At 45.6% G+C, this 13,228-nt stretch overlaps 1 long non-coding RNA gene across 1 annotated transcript in view; it reads right to left on the reverse strand.

Annotated features, from left to right (window-relative positions):
* Positions 1 to 13,228, reverse strand: part of LOC138919343 (uncharacterized) — a 34,553-nt gene that overhangs the window by 14,690 nt on the left and 6,635 nt on the right. Inside the window, exon 3 of the long non-coding RNA XR_011429471.1 lies at positions 2,095 to 2,289. This is a non-coding gene — a long non-coding RNA (uncharacterized lncRNA). The remainder of the gene's footprint in view (positions 1 to 2,094; positions 2,290 to 13,228) is intronic.

Raw genomic sequence — 13,228 nt, forward strand, 5'->3', positions numbered from 1 at the left:
GTTTCCCTTGCCTTCATCTTTGGTAGGTATCGTGCTTAGAACACTTAATATTTCAAAATTGGAAACTTTAAAAGTGAGATCTTCTCGAATCATTGTGCCAGGCCAATAAGACCCTCTCTCCTATGAATATATTGAACGGAGAAGCATAAGCTTGGAAAAGGGCTGAAGCTGGAAAAGAGGGCTCAGGAATGTGGCTGCTGCCTTTCTCCCTGGAGCTCGGGCATGGAGATGCCACAGGGAGCTTGAAAGATCTGAGAAACTGATGTGAAATCGGTGAGTAACCCTGGTCGGCTCCTAAAGGAGAGAGAGATGGAGAGGCAGCACCACAGGCAGAAGACAGTGGGCAGATGCGGAAATAAGTGTTTATTTCTGCTTCCTTCCATCCTTCATCTGCCCCTAGGTGTATCACTGCCCACATGGCTACCGCTCCAGAGGAGAAAAAACCCAGCTAACCACGGGCTGGCTGCAGACAACAGAGAGACATCAGGGTGCTGCTGGAACCCTACGAGGCTTCTAGAAATTATATCAAAAATGACAATAGGGACAGACAGGTCCCTCAATGTCTGGGTGTCCTTCTTTCCACCCCTGCTGTCACATCTCAAGCATTAAGTGGCCACAGTCAAGGGAGACGGTACTTAGAAAACAGACCTCCCAGGCAAGGGCGTAAGAAAGATAAATCTGAATTACCATCCGAGGCTCCCACGCTCCCTCTTTGAGGCTTTTTCCCCTGACTCCTCTCCACCCCACCGCCACTCCCGCAGGTCACATGCACACACATTTCTCTTTCTAAACTCCAGGAGTGGCAGAATCTAGGGCCTGAGGTTCATGTTACCAGCCAAGGCACCCAATATTCTGAGAGAGCGTGAACTTGAGGGGGAAAATGACAACAGAGGACAAGACTGTGATAAAAGAAAACAGAGGGAACAATCGATGCTAGACGAATTCTCGGTAATGAACCAGGGAAAAAAAGAACTTAAAAATAAGCTTCATGCTTTCCCTCAAGTAGATAAAGGAGAACTTGGTAATGTAAAGCAAGTAGTCACAAATGAGAACCAACTAGAGATACTGGCTATTAAAAACAAGGAGCCAGTAGATGAGGTGAAGAGCCAAATGGACCTGTCTTTCAAGAGAACAGTGAAATTAAGAATGCGTATACCCTTGGCCCAGGAATCCCATTCCAGGGTGCATATTGTAGATCAGTTTTCCACAAATATGCCTGATAATAAGAATCACCTGGCACACTTGTTAAACCTAATGATCCCAGGGCCCCTGTCAGGCCTACTGAGTCAGAATATCTGCAGGGAGGGCCCGGGCATCTGCAGGCCTCATAAGTTACCCCCACTCCCCATCTCCCCACAAAGTGATTCTTATAGCCAGCCAAGACTTCTGTCCTAGAAAAACTCTCACCCAGGTCCGCAGGGGACATGCATGAGACCGCTTATCACAAGGAGCTTGTGTAGTAGGAAACAGAAGACAAACGGGGGGACCATTTGCAGGGAAATGGATTAAAAAATACAGCCGAGAATTCCACGAAACACAATGTGCAGCTTCGAAGCATTGAACTAAGTGTACACACAGCAACACGGAGAGGCCTTTAGAAACATCTGTATTCATCAAAAAGTAAACATCAGAACAATCTCGACCGTAAAAAACCAATTATGTAAGTTTTAAACATGCACACAGATACCAAATACACTGTATCTTTTATATACATGAACAGACATGCAAATCCAGGACAGAAATTGAGCACATTTAAAGTGGTTGTCTATGGGGAGGACAATGGGGCTCAGGGATCAAATAAGGAAATACATAAAATAGAATATGACAGGGCCTCTCCCAGACCCTTCAGGGCATAAGGCCACGAACTGAGAGTGGGCTTAATTCTAATCACTGCATCTCTCTGAGTTTACAAAAAAAGGTTGCTTGTTTTTTTTAAAGCTGAAGTCAGTTCATCCTCACAGCAACATTCAGAGCGGACTATTACTTCCTTCTACCCAGACTGCCTAGTCCGCCGGGGTTTCTGGCCCTCATAAGGGCTGCTTATCGCCCATTTCCTTCCATTCTGTGAGCTCCCCATATCTTTTCAATAAATACCTTTTTTTCTTCATTAAGGTAGCAGAATCCACTTCTGTTGCTTGCCACCAAAGTACCCAAGTCGTCCTCAATGAATGGGCCCCGGGGGGAAGGTGGAAAGCCTTCTCTAGGAGCACAATTCTAGGTCAAGAGATTCAGTGGCCATTCATTCCCACGTCCACTGTCTCAGCCGCTCTGCCTTCAGGGCCACAGCTGCTGTTTGGGAGAGGCAAGAAGACATAGGTCAAGCTTCAGAGGGGACCGTTCACATCCCCACTACCTAGCGCAGGGCCTGGCATACGGTAAGGGGTCAATAAATGCCTTTTTAATTAATTACTTTGTGAATGAAAAAGCAAATAAGTGAGTTTATGATAGCTACTGTTGTCAACTTTTTAAGAAAATCTCATTTCCACCCCACCAGATGATTTGTGTTGGTAACCTTGGCATAGCACACAAAGGGCAGGAGGTTTGGGGTGAATATCTTTGTTGGACCACATTCCCAAGGGTTAGCTTCAGGGTCAGCTTCGTGGGTGAATGGCCTGTGCCATCGCCCGGGGCCCCACACACTCAGAGGTCTCCACACCTGTTGAAATGCTCTGCCTTCACCATCTTGAAATCCTTAATAATATTTTTAACAAGGAGACCTGCATTTTCATTTTTCACTGGGTCCTGCAAATCACACGGCCGGTCCTGGTTAGCCCTGGCCTAAATCATGCAGCTCACACCTACAGGAAACTCAGAAGAAGCTAGAACACCACCACTGAGCGACGGGACTGCCTGGCATCCGCCCTGATAACCTTCGTGGCCAAGGAATTTCTACTCCCAGGACAGTGCCGTTTGGCTCACGGCCTTTTCCTCTCACTTCTCTTGCAGGGCCGCAACTCCACTGAGTCCTCTCCTGGGAACACAGAACCAGCCACGCAGAGAGCAAATTTGATGGAAATTTTGGGCACAGACTGCACACACGAAGATAACTTAAGCACAGTCTCACTCTGAAATACAGCTTGGAATAGTCAGTGGGTTTCCACAAACATTTTCCATTCCATTTTCTGGAAGAGAGGTGTGTAATGTTTTGGAAAGAACATGGGTTTGGGAGTTAGGGGAGCTCACTTTGAATCTTCCTTTTTCATTTAGTCGTATAAACTTGGGCAGGCTACTCAATTTCTTGGAACCTTAAAATTTCATCTTTAAAGGAGGAAGAATCCTAAGTTTGTTGGGAGAAGTAAACTGAGATTTTTTTCCTTAACCAAGGAAGGAAGGATGGAAGGAAGGACGGGCTAAGCACCTACATAGTCTCTGAAATGTTGTCAGCAAATGGGAACTTTGTTCCTCTGACTCTCATTTCAGAAGACATCTCCTTGGGGCACTCTGGATCTAACATCTTTTTCTCTAGTCCCCAAACACCTTAAATCCACTCTTGGACAACCCCTAAAAGTACTACTCAGGGCACAGGATATTCTGATCAAACCTATGTTGGTCAGAATCTCCCTTTACTAGCCCATATTGTTTTGTTTTGTTTTTTTTAAAGATTGGCACCTGAGCTAACAACTGTTGCCAATCTTTTTTTTTTTCTGCTTTTTTCTCCCCACATCCCCCAAGTACATGGTTGTATATTTTAGTTGTGGGTCCTTCTAGTTGAGGCATGTGGGACGCCGCCTCAGCATGGCCTGACGAGCAGTGCCATGTCTGCGCACAGAATCTGAACCAGCGAAACCCTGGGCCTCCGAAGCAGCGCACACGAACTTAACCCCTCAGCCACAGGGCCGGCCCCCTTAGCCCATAGTCTAATCCCACACAAATATTCAGGAGTTTTCTGACTTCTTTTATTAAATACTCTTCATGCCTCCTGAACTAATTTTTCTCAGTGCTGCCAATTATTTTTACACAGCTCATACCCTCCCCAAATAACCCCCATCCTGCCGCCCACAATTCCCCCATCCACGCCTCCCTTAATAATTCTCCAGCTCTCCTGGGTGGCAGGAAGAGTAAGTTCTCATTTCCTGGCCTCCCTACCACCTGGGGACAAACACCAGCACAGAAACCACAGGGACATTTTGATAAGCACAGCCCTGGTCTGAGGGCAGCTCTCTGTTCACCTGAGTCAGTGGGAGGCAGAAAAGGCTGTTCCCTATAGAGAAAACACGGCTTGGTTTTGAATTCCTACTTGGCAGGGACCTGGATCCTATCACCTTGTCTTCCATCCTCTGCTATAAAGAGAAGAGCTGCAACGTTCGCCCGCCTCCCAGGGGGCTCAGAGAACAACCAGTAAATTGTTTGGAGTGAATGGTGTTCTTTTTATTACGTATTCGCGATTCCAGGAAAAACCAGTTCTTCTATCATGGACTGCCTCTTACAAGCAATTTAAAAAGGAGGGAGTACAGGGAAGGAGAGATAAGGAGGAATTTCTAAACCAGAAAAAAATTAAGTGATTGAGTTTGTACCCAGTTTGAAATTTCATTTACCCTTGAGCAAAATGAAATTCAACCCATTCCCCAAGATATGAAAATCCTCGAAATAATGTGGTCTACAGGGAAAGAGCCGACAATGGTTTTTCAGTGCATAAAATTTCAAAGCCCGCTTTCGCTGAAGTATGAACTCGACTCTGGAGAATTATTTCAGTTTCCAGATATTGGTAATGAAGGTACCGAAGGAATCTGCTGTCTGAGTGGGGAGGTCCTTCAATCTGGAAAGAGACTCCGTTCTTATGAGTAAGGTGTTCAGTGCATCTTTTAAAAGCTGTTTCACGTCTCATTCAGCTTCTTTCTCCCCAGCCAAGTACCAGCAGCCATTTTTGCTGACTAAGCATGCCAGGAAAGCTAGGCTGGGCCTTACAGAAATCAAACACCAAGACCAGTTTTTCTTTCTTTTTTTTCCTTTAACATACTAATCTGTATTTTCTGTCCCCTTTGGTTAACTTTGTGTGTATCCATGAGTGTGGGGGAATCCTGAATGTACTTACCAGGGCAGACACGTCGTGTCTTAAAACTACAGAGATGGAACAATGAGGTGGCGTAAAAATAGAAAACGGGCCCCAGGAGAGGCAAACATGTTATTAATTCATAATTTTGCTTTGCACTTTACAATTTACAATGTGCACAAATGGTTTCATTTAATTGACTCTTTATTCTGTGGATTTCAAACGTTTTTGACCCTTATACATCTTGACCCAGTGTATGTATCACACACAAGCACGCTCAAATATTACTCTATGCAACACACTGTGTTATTTTCTGTTTTACCCATTTGACTTTTTTTAATGCTGGCTGTAACCTTCTAAAATGATTTCACAACCACTAATGGGTTGCAACCCACAACTTTCAATTACCCTTTCAGTCAGTGGGCTGAATGTTGTCTGTTGGCATGTGTTCTCTTCTCTACCTCCCTTCTACACTCTTTCCTCAATTCTCAGGGCGAGAAGCCTGGGAACGGCACTTTCTCAACTACCTTGCCAACTGGATTCCAGTGTAGTTTCTGCCAATATGATGCCCTTGTGCAAGATTTGGAAGGCAGAAGGGAGATGGAAGGCATTCTTCCTCTAGCAGTAGCAGCAGCCAACACACAGCCTTGGTAAATGTGAGCTTTTGCTGGGGCCAGAGGTCCCTGCATGGCCCTGCCAGCACTAGCCGGGTTCTCGAGCTCTGGGTGGAAGCAGCAACTTCCTGACGCTCACAGCCACGCCAGCAAACCAAAAGCTGGTGGGATGCCTCCCAACTCTTATTCTCCCCGTCTTTGCTATGGTTTTTAATCACCTAATTCCCAGTCTAAATGCTCTTTCGCTTCAGACAGTATTAGTTTCTGGTTTCCTGACAGAAGCTTTGTTGATACAGACAGATCCTGGAAATCCCCATTTTATTTCTGCAGGAACCGAGACTTAAAGAGGTTTAAATGACTGCTACAAGGTCACACAGTAGTAAGCGGCAAATCTAAAACTCAGTCCAAGTTTTCCGATGGCAAACTCAGTTCTCGTTTTCACCACGCCACAGCTGGATATGTGTCAAATAAAACGCCTGGGTTTTTTGTTTATAGGAAGTTATACTTTTATGGCTGAATTATGGTAAAACCCTTTAAAATTTTCTCAATTTTTTTCCTCCTCTTTATCTATCAAATTAAATTTCATTCTTTTGTGCCTTCATCAACCTACTCTGACTTTTCTTTTTTGTGACTTGCTACATTTAGAATCACTGAACTCTGCTAAAGGATGTAATTATTCTCTTGTACATCATTTTCTGCAAACTAAGTTGTTTGGAAGACAGGAATCCCATTCTAGCTTTCCTGTGGGTGTCCTACTACATTTCTTCTCTGTGACAAGCAAGTGATAGCTACTAATATATCCTGTATAATTGTCATTTTTCCAAATTTTACAGGTTACATAAAAAGATAAAGATCAATCAGCTCATACCTTCTAAATTGTCTAAGTAGGAAGAAGACATTCTCTGCAAGGCAGTCTGGGAAGAAGAGAATTTTATTCAAGGGATAAAATTCAAGGGTCCTCTTCCCAAAATGAACACAGGATGTGGTTAACCAGGAAAAGAAAGAGAAGTCCATATAACTCGGCCAACCAAGAGGGAAAATTATCCTCATTGGATTCCAACTATTTTTGCTAAACTCCTATCTTCATTTTCCCTTCATTTGACTTCAACTGTTCATCATTTTTATATTGTGAACAAGGCAATCACAAGTCCTTTGTGAAACGAGACAGGGCTAAACTATGTAAGTACTTCCATTTACCCCCAGCCTGCACTCATGTCAGGGTCTAGAAAATGTCACCTGCCACCTGGGTTGAGCCCTGACCAGCCACCTAATCCTAAAGTTGATGCCTTTCAGACCAGTGGTTCTCAAAGTGTGGTCACCAGGCCAGCAGCAGCGGCATCCCACGGGAAGCTGTTAGAAATGCATATTCTGAGGCCCTGCCCCAGATCTGAACTGGAAGAAACTCTGGGGTGGGGCCCAGCAGGTGACTCTGGCACATGCTAAAGTTGGAATCGAACCACACACTCTTCCTCCACCCAACATTCGTGGCCACTTTAATCCACCATCCTAAAGGCCCTATAAAGCAAGGGAAACCAGAATGGAACGGAGTTGGATTCAACTCCACACTCTAACATTTAGGGTGACCTTGTACAAAACTGGGGCCTAAGCCTGGGCCTCCCAATCTGCAAGACAGAAACCATCATGCTGCTCAGCTGGGCTGACCAAACATTAATAGTAAAACTCTCTCAGTGGGAGCAGCTGCTGCTTCAGTATTCTAGCAGCACTGGCTCTTCGAAGCCGTATGAAGGCATGCAGTGGTTTTCAGTGACACAGCTTACCTTTTGTCTCCGTGAGAATTTCAGCTGACAGATGAGTCAAGAAAAAAAGCTGCAATAAACATGGAGAAGCATGAAGAGTACGGTGAAGAAAGTCAAAGAAAGGACGGAGGAAAAGAAGGGATGAGAGGAAAGCGAACAGGAGAAGAAACAAAAGAGGAAAAGGAACCAGGAAAAGAAGTTGAGGACAAGTCAGGAAGGACACAAGTGAACAGGAAGTAGATGGAAGAAAACAGAAGAGGGAAAAGAGAAAAAAAGGATGAGAAGGCAGCGGAGGCAGGGCGGAGATGAAAGCATCAGGTTCAGCTGAGCTCTCTGTCCCTCCCAGCGTGAGACTCTATCTAATTACCCTGTTTCCTCCAAGCTGCTCCTCAGGCTGGAAAGTGGCCTTCTGTCTGGAAAAAGCCATAAGCATCTTACGTGCATATGTTCCACCTAATCCCTCACAGTGCGGGCCTGTGTTCCGGCGGCGGGGGCGCAGGCTCCTGCCAGCTGCCATGTGGCAGGACAGCTCACGGACGGCTAGCCTCCTATCCGGGCCACCCAAGAGCCAGCAGGGCAAATGGCACTCCCTTCCACCCAGACCCCCGCCAGGAGCAGGAAAACGGCATCTTCCTCTCCCAGTTTAAGAGCTGGGGATCAAAGTGTGTCCAGATTCTTGCTCTTTCCAGTCTCCTCACATTGCTTCCTCCCTGAGCTTTTTCTCCCTAAGCCAGCTTTGTCTGGATGGGCAAACTTCCAATTGTTTCAAATGAAAAGAGGAGAGAGAAGAGAGAGAAAGAGGGGGAGAAGGAAGGAGGAGAGAGAGAGAGGAAGAGAAAGCGGAAGAGGAGAGGAGAGGAAGAGGGGAGAGGGGGAGAGAAGGAGAGAGAAGAGGGGAAAGAAGGGGAAAACTCTGTCCTTGCTTGCTCTCTAACTCTTCGACTTAAAACATAACTCCATGTGGAAACAAAGCATTTCCACACACAAGCATCACCCCACATGCAGATTTTTTCACTTTTTTTCCCTTTCTTTTTCTTTCTCTTTCTTTCTTTCCTTCAATTCTTTTTTGAAAGCAGGAATTCATTCAATCCAAGAGTCTCTTGAGGGAAGGGAACTCAGCCCGCCAGGCAAAGGACCATGATGTCTGGAAATCACACGAGGAATTAGGAGAAACCACAGCTTTGCCCAACTCACAGTGTAACATAAACATGTTCACACTTGGGAAAAGAGAAGTGAGAGAAAGAAAAGCCTCTGTAGCCAGCTCATTCGTTCCTGGTTGTCCGCCCAGGTCTGCCTTGCCACCCACCCTGCTGGCCCGAGCCCCCTAAGAAAGCGGGTCCTGCATGTGCACCCTCACAGACCTCAGCCCGCACCCTGACCGCCCCCGTCCTCACCAGACCACTCCACAAAATGAGAGGTCTGACCTACCAACCACCTCCTTGAACTGAGAGAGAAAATTCGTTAAAGAATCAGAAAAAGAGAGAAAACCATCAAATGTACAGTATATACAAAGCCGATGCACAAGGCAAGCCTTCCACGAAAGATGAGAAAGCAGAACAGGCAGCGTAACCCCACGAAGGGCGTTCGCGCTCCTGTCTTTGCTCGCTCACATTTCATTTTGGCAGCAAAAAAAGGCTCCAGAAGCATTTAAAAATGGCCCGAGCACTATGGGATGAGATGAGGGGGGATGTCAAGATCGAGGAGTGGGCTGCACAAAGGCGGCGGTCCCCTCTGCCAGAGGACTCAGTGCTGTGATGGACCGCAGTTACACGGCCCCTCTCCTAATTTCTCTCTGGCGCCTCCTTCACCGGCAGGGCGATGGTTTTCGCGTACCACCTCGAAGGAGATTGGAAATCAGTAATCTATCTTTTGCTTTTCCCCAGAAGCAGAATTCAACCGCTAGTTCAATGTGTCGGGGAAAGAGACTTTCCAGGTTCCTGTTTAAATGTCTCCAAGGAAAGATGTTTACAAATACACCAAGCTGGTGTGAGTCACTCAAAAATGCTCCGAGCATTTCAGTTCCTTTTTAAAGGCGAACAAGCACTAGCCCTTCGAGAACTGCCTTTGGGAGGGTGAGGGGTCTGCCGCCCGCCCCATAGCTGTCTCTCCTTGCTTTACCTGGCCATCTATGCAAGCAATAACTCGCTCGGAGAAAGGAGAACTCCAGCACCTCTGTGCTCCAGGCCAGCTCTCCCACACACCTCTGCCTCCACCTAACTTCTACCTAACCCTCAGGAAGGTGCCCTCCTGTGCGCCAGGGCCAGCTTCTGAGACCCACCCCCCGGCCCCCAGACACACAACCGAGAGGAGCAGTGACTTTTTTTTCCTTTAAATACAAAAAGCCACTTTCCTGCTCCCCTTCCTTAGAGCAGAAAATCCAGAGTTATTAGATAACCCAAAGCTGTACAATGTAAATGATTGACAGTTTCCCCTGGAAGATAGAAAATAGAATTACCCGAAGCCAGCGGAATTTTTAGTGTTCAAAGACTAGCTCTCAAATAACAGACTTAGGCTGGAACTTCACACATTCCGGGGTAACCGTCTATACCCCACTACGGCAGCCTGCACCTTACTAGTAAATACCCACTTCCAGAAGGCGTGGCTGAGCCTTCCTCATCCATCATTCTGGAAGGTAAGGGTCTAAGGGGAGGTTCCCAGGGGCTGTCTTGAGGTCATTGTGTTCCGGGAGCCCCTTCTTATTCGACAGCCTCCAGAAGCTACAGAATGACCCAGGCCCGGAGGCCTGGGAAGAGCCACAGGCACCAGCTTCCAAATGCTAGCCATGCCTTTCTGGTGTGCGTGTGCATGAAAGCTCATAGCTATATTACCTTGAACAAAACTAGGGTTTAAAAGCCATGATTGTCATTTTAGAGTTTAATAATATATTATATATATATATTATATATATATAATAGACTTTAATTATTAGAAGAGTTTTAGATTTACAGAGAGTTGAAGAAGATAGTACAGAGAATTCCCGTATACCCGACACCCAGTTTCTCCCATGAGTAACATCTCACTTTAGCATGGTACATTTGTTACAATTAATGAACTACCGTCATGTGCCACAGAACGACGCTTCGGTCAATGAGGAGCCGCATATACGATGGTGGTTCCATAAGATCAGCATCCTTTAGCCTAGGTGTGAAGTAGGCTGTACTATCTAGGTTTGCGTAAGTTCGCACAACGAAATTGCCTAACAACACACTTGTCAGAATGTGTCCCCATCGTTAAGCAACACTGTTGTATGTGTATATACACTGTATAATGACTGTTATATTGATACATTATTATTAATGAAAGTTCAAACTTTATTTAGATTTCCTACGCTTTTCCCTGAATTTCCCATAGGTTTTTGGGTTTTATTTCTGGATCTCACATTACATTTAGTAATCATGTCCCCTTAGGCTCCTCTTGGCTGTGACAGTTTCACTCCCCTTGTTTTTGATGACGTTGACAGTTTTGAGGAGGACTGGTCAGGTATTTTGTAGAATATCCCTCAATTGTGTTTGTCTGATGTTAGACAGGGAATATAGATCTTGGGAGGAAGACCACAGAGGTAAAATGCCATTCTCATCACATTGTATCAAGAGTACATACTATCAACGTGATTCATCGCTGTTGATGCTGACCTTGATCACGTGGCTGAAGTCATCTTGGTCAGGTTTCTCCATTAAAAAGTGTCTTTTTCCCCTTTTCCCATACCCTGCTCTTTGGAAGGAGGTTGGTCCCAGGCACGACCAGGAAGGGAGAACCAGCCTGAGAATGCTGGCTGCCCCAGGATCCTGCCACCCCTCTGTCCCCAGCCAGCCACCAGTCTCCGCTCTTGCCTCAGGCTGGAGTATGGCTCCCTCCAAACCCCACCTGCCCCTCTGTGCACAAAAACCACGGTCCCTGTCACCCTCACCCACCCAGTACCTTGTATCTCCTCAGTAGGCAGGGTGTGCCGGTCCTGCCGCATCCCAGGCACACATGTATCAAGGGCCGACAGACACGAGGTTAGTGGGACTCGACCCCTACACTGGAGAGAAAGGCTCCCTAAATTATTGGCCTCTCCTTGCATCCCACCCCCGGGGAGGCCCTGGCAATTCACAGTAATGTCTCTTTTTGCCCCTTTTCCATACTCTACGCTTTGGAAGGAGGTTGGACCTTATGTGGACAGTTCTGCTCCAACTCCCTGAGGGTGAAGTATTCTTCTGCATGGAGATGTGTCTATCCTCCCCGACTTATTTATTTATTCAATCATTTATTTATATCAGTATGGACTCATGGATATTTATTTTATACTTTGGGTTATAATCCAATAGTACTTTATTTTGTAGCCCAAATTGTTCCAGCGTTAGCCGCTGGGGTTCTTTTAGCTGTCTCCTGTGCCCCTTTGACACATCCCCATCAGTTTTTTTTTGAAGGGGGAGCACTTCCTTACTTTCTGGCATTATAAGATGCCTCGGGCTCATCTTGTATATTTCCTGCCCCAATCCTATTTCTCTAAGGAGCCCTGGTTCCATTTATTGGAGAATGGCATTAGAAATCAAGATCTGTCACGAGTTGTGCTCGCTGATACTAGGGTATCTTCTCCTTTTTCCTTTTGTTTTAGGCCCTGTCAGCTGACAGAACAAAGAAATATCTGTGGGTCTACCAACCCATGCATATCACATACCCATAAATATTCCTTTATGTAACTATCTGCATCTATGTTAAATTAAACATGATTTTTCACTGATGTCTCCAACTCTAATTTATTACCACATAGATCATTCTAGCCTCCTCCCCTTGCTTCTCTGTAAATTCTCACTCCAAAAGTGAGAGACCTGGTTCCTACCATCCACCATCCGTGTATTTCACGTTCAGTTCCAGTAGACGTGTCTAGTAGCATCAGTATTGTTAACCTGCAACACTGTGGGAAACAAGTTTATCAACTAGAGCACAGTGCTTATATACAGTTCCTTTTGCCTTTTAGTCTTACAGATTCTACTCATTTCCAGTATTATTTAGAGTAGCACCTTTTCCCCTGCTCCCTTCAGTGAGGGTGTTTCACACATGTTCAATATAGTTAGAATCTCTTGTCACAGTCTGCATTCCTTCCTGGGATCCTCTGACCTTCTCAATGATTTTTTCATTACTTTCCGTACGTTAAGGTTCAATCTGTGTGCTCAAGTGGCCACCATTACAGTATCCTGCAGAATATTTCACTACTCAGAAAGTCCCCTGGCTCCACCTGTTCATCTGTCTTCCCTCTCCCCTCCAACCACTGATCTTTTTACTGTCTCTATAGTTTTTCCTGTTACAGAATGTCATATAACTGGGATTGTACAATATGTAGTCTTTTTGGACTGGCTGCCTTCACCTACCAATATGCAGATAAGTTTCCTCCATGTTTTTTCATGTCTGGCTTGTTGTTGAATCAATTCCAGGGGAAAAAGAGTGAGCTGCACAAATCTGGCGCTTCAGTTGGTTTTCTTCCCTGACCCAAGCCTGGTCCCCTCATTTCCTACAAATCTGGATTCATAGTTCATCACAGTAAGAACTTGCTGGCCATGCCATGTCAAACTGCCTCCCTGCTCTCCCCTTACTTTCTCCTGGTTTTATTTTTAGCGCTTTTTAACACCATCTTTTGTATTTATCTTGTTTAATGTCTATCCCCATAAGGGCAGGGATCTTTGTTATTTTATTCTTTGCTGTTTTCGCAGCACCAGAAACAGTGCCTGACACATAGGAGCCCTCAGTAAATATTTGATGGATGGAGAAACCTAATGGACACCTTCCCCTCAAAATGTGCATGTAGGTATGTGTGCTTGACTCCCTGCCTTGGACGCCCCTTGGCTTTACAGGAAATCAACACATTAGGATGGCAAGACGGAGTCAGG

This window comes from Equus caballus, chromosome 20 (assembly GCF_041296265.1).
Source record: "Equus caballus isolate H_3958 breed thoroughbred chromosome 20, TB-T2T, whole genome shotgun sequence".
Taxonomy (NCBI): domain Eukaryota; kingdom Metazoa; phylum Chordata; class Mammalia; order Perissodactyla; family Equidae; genus Equus; species Equus caballus.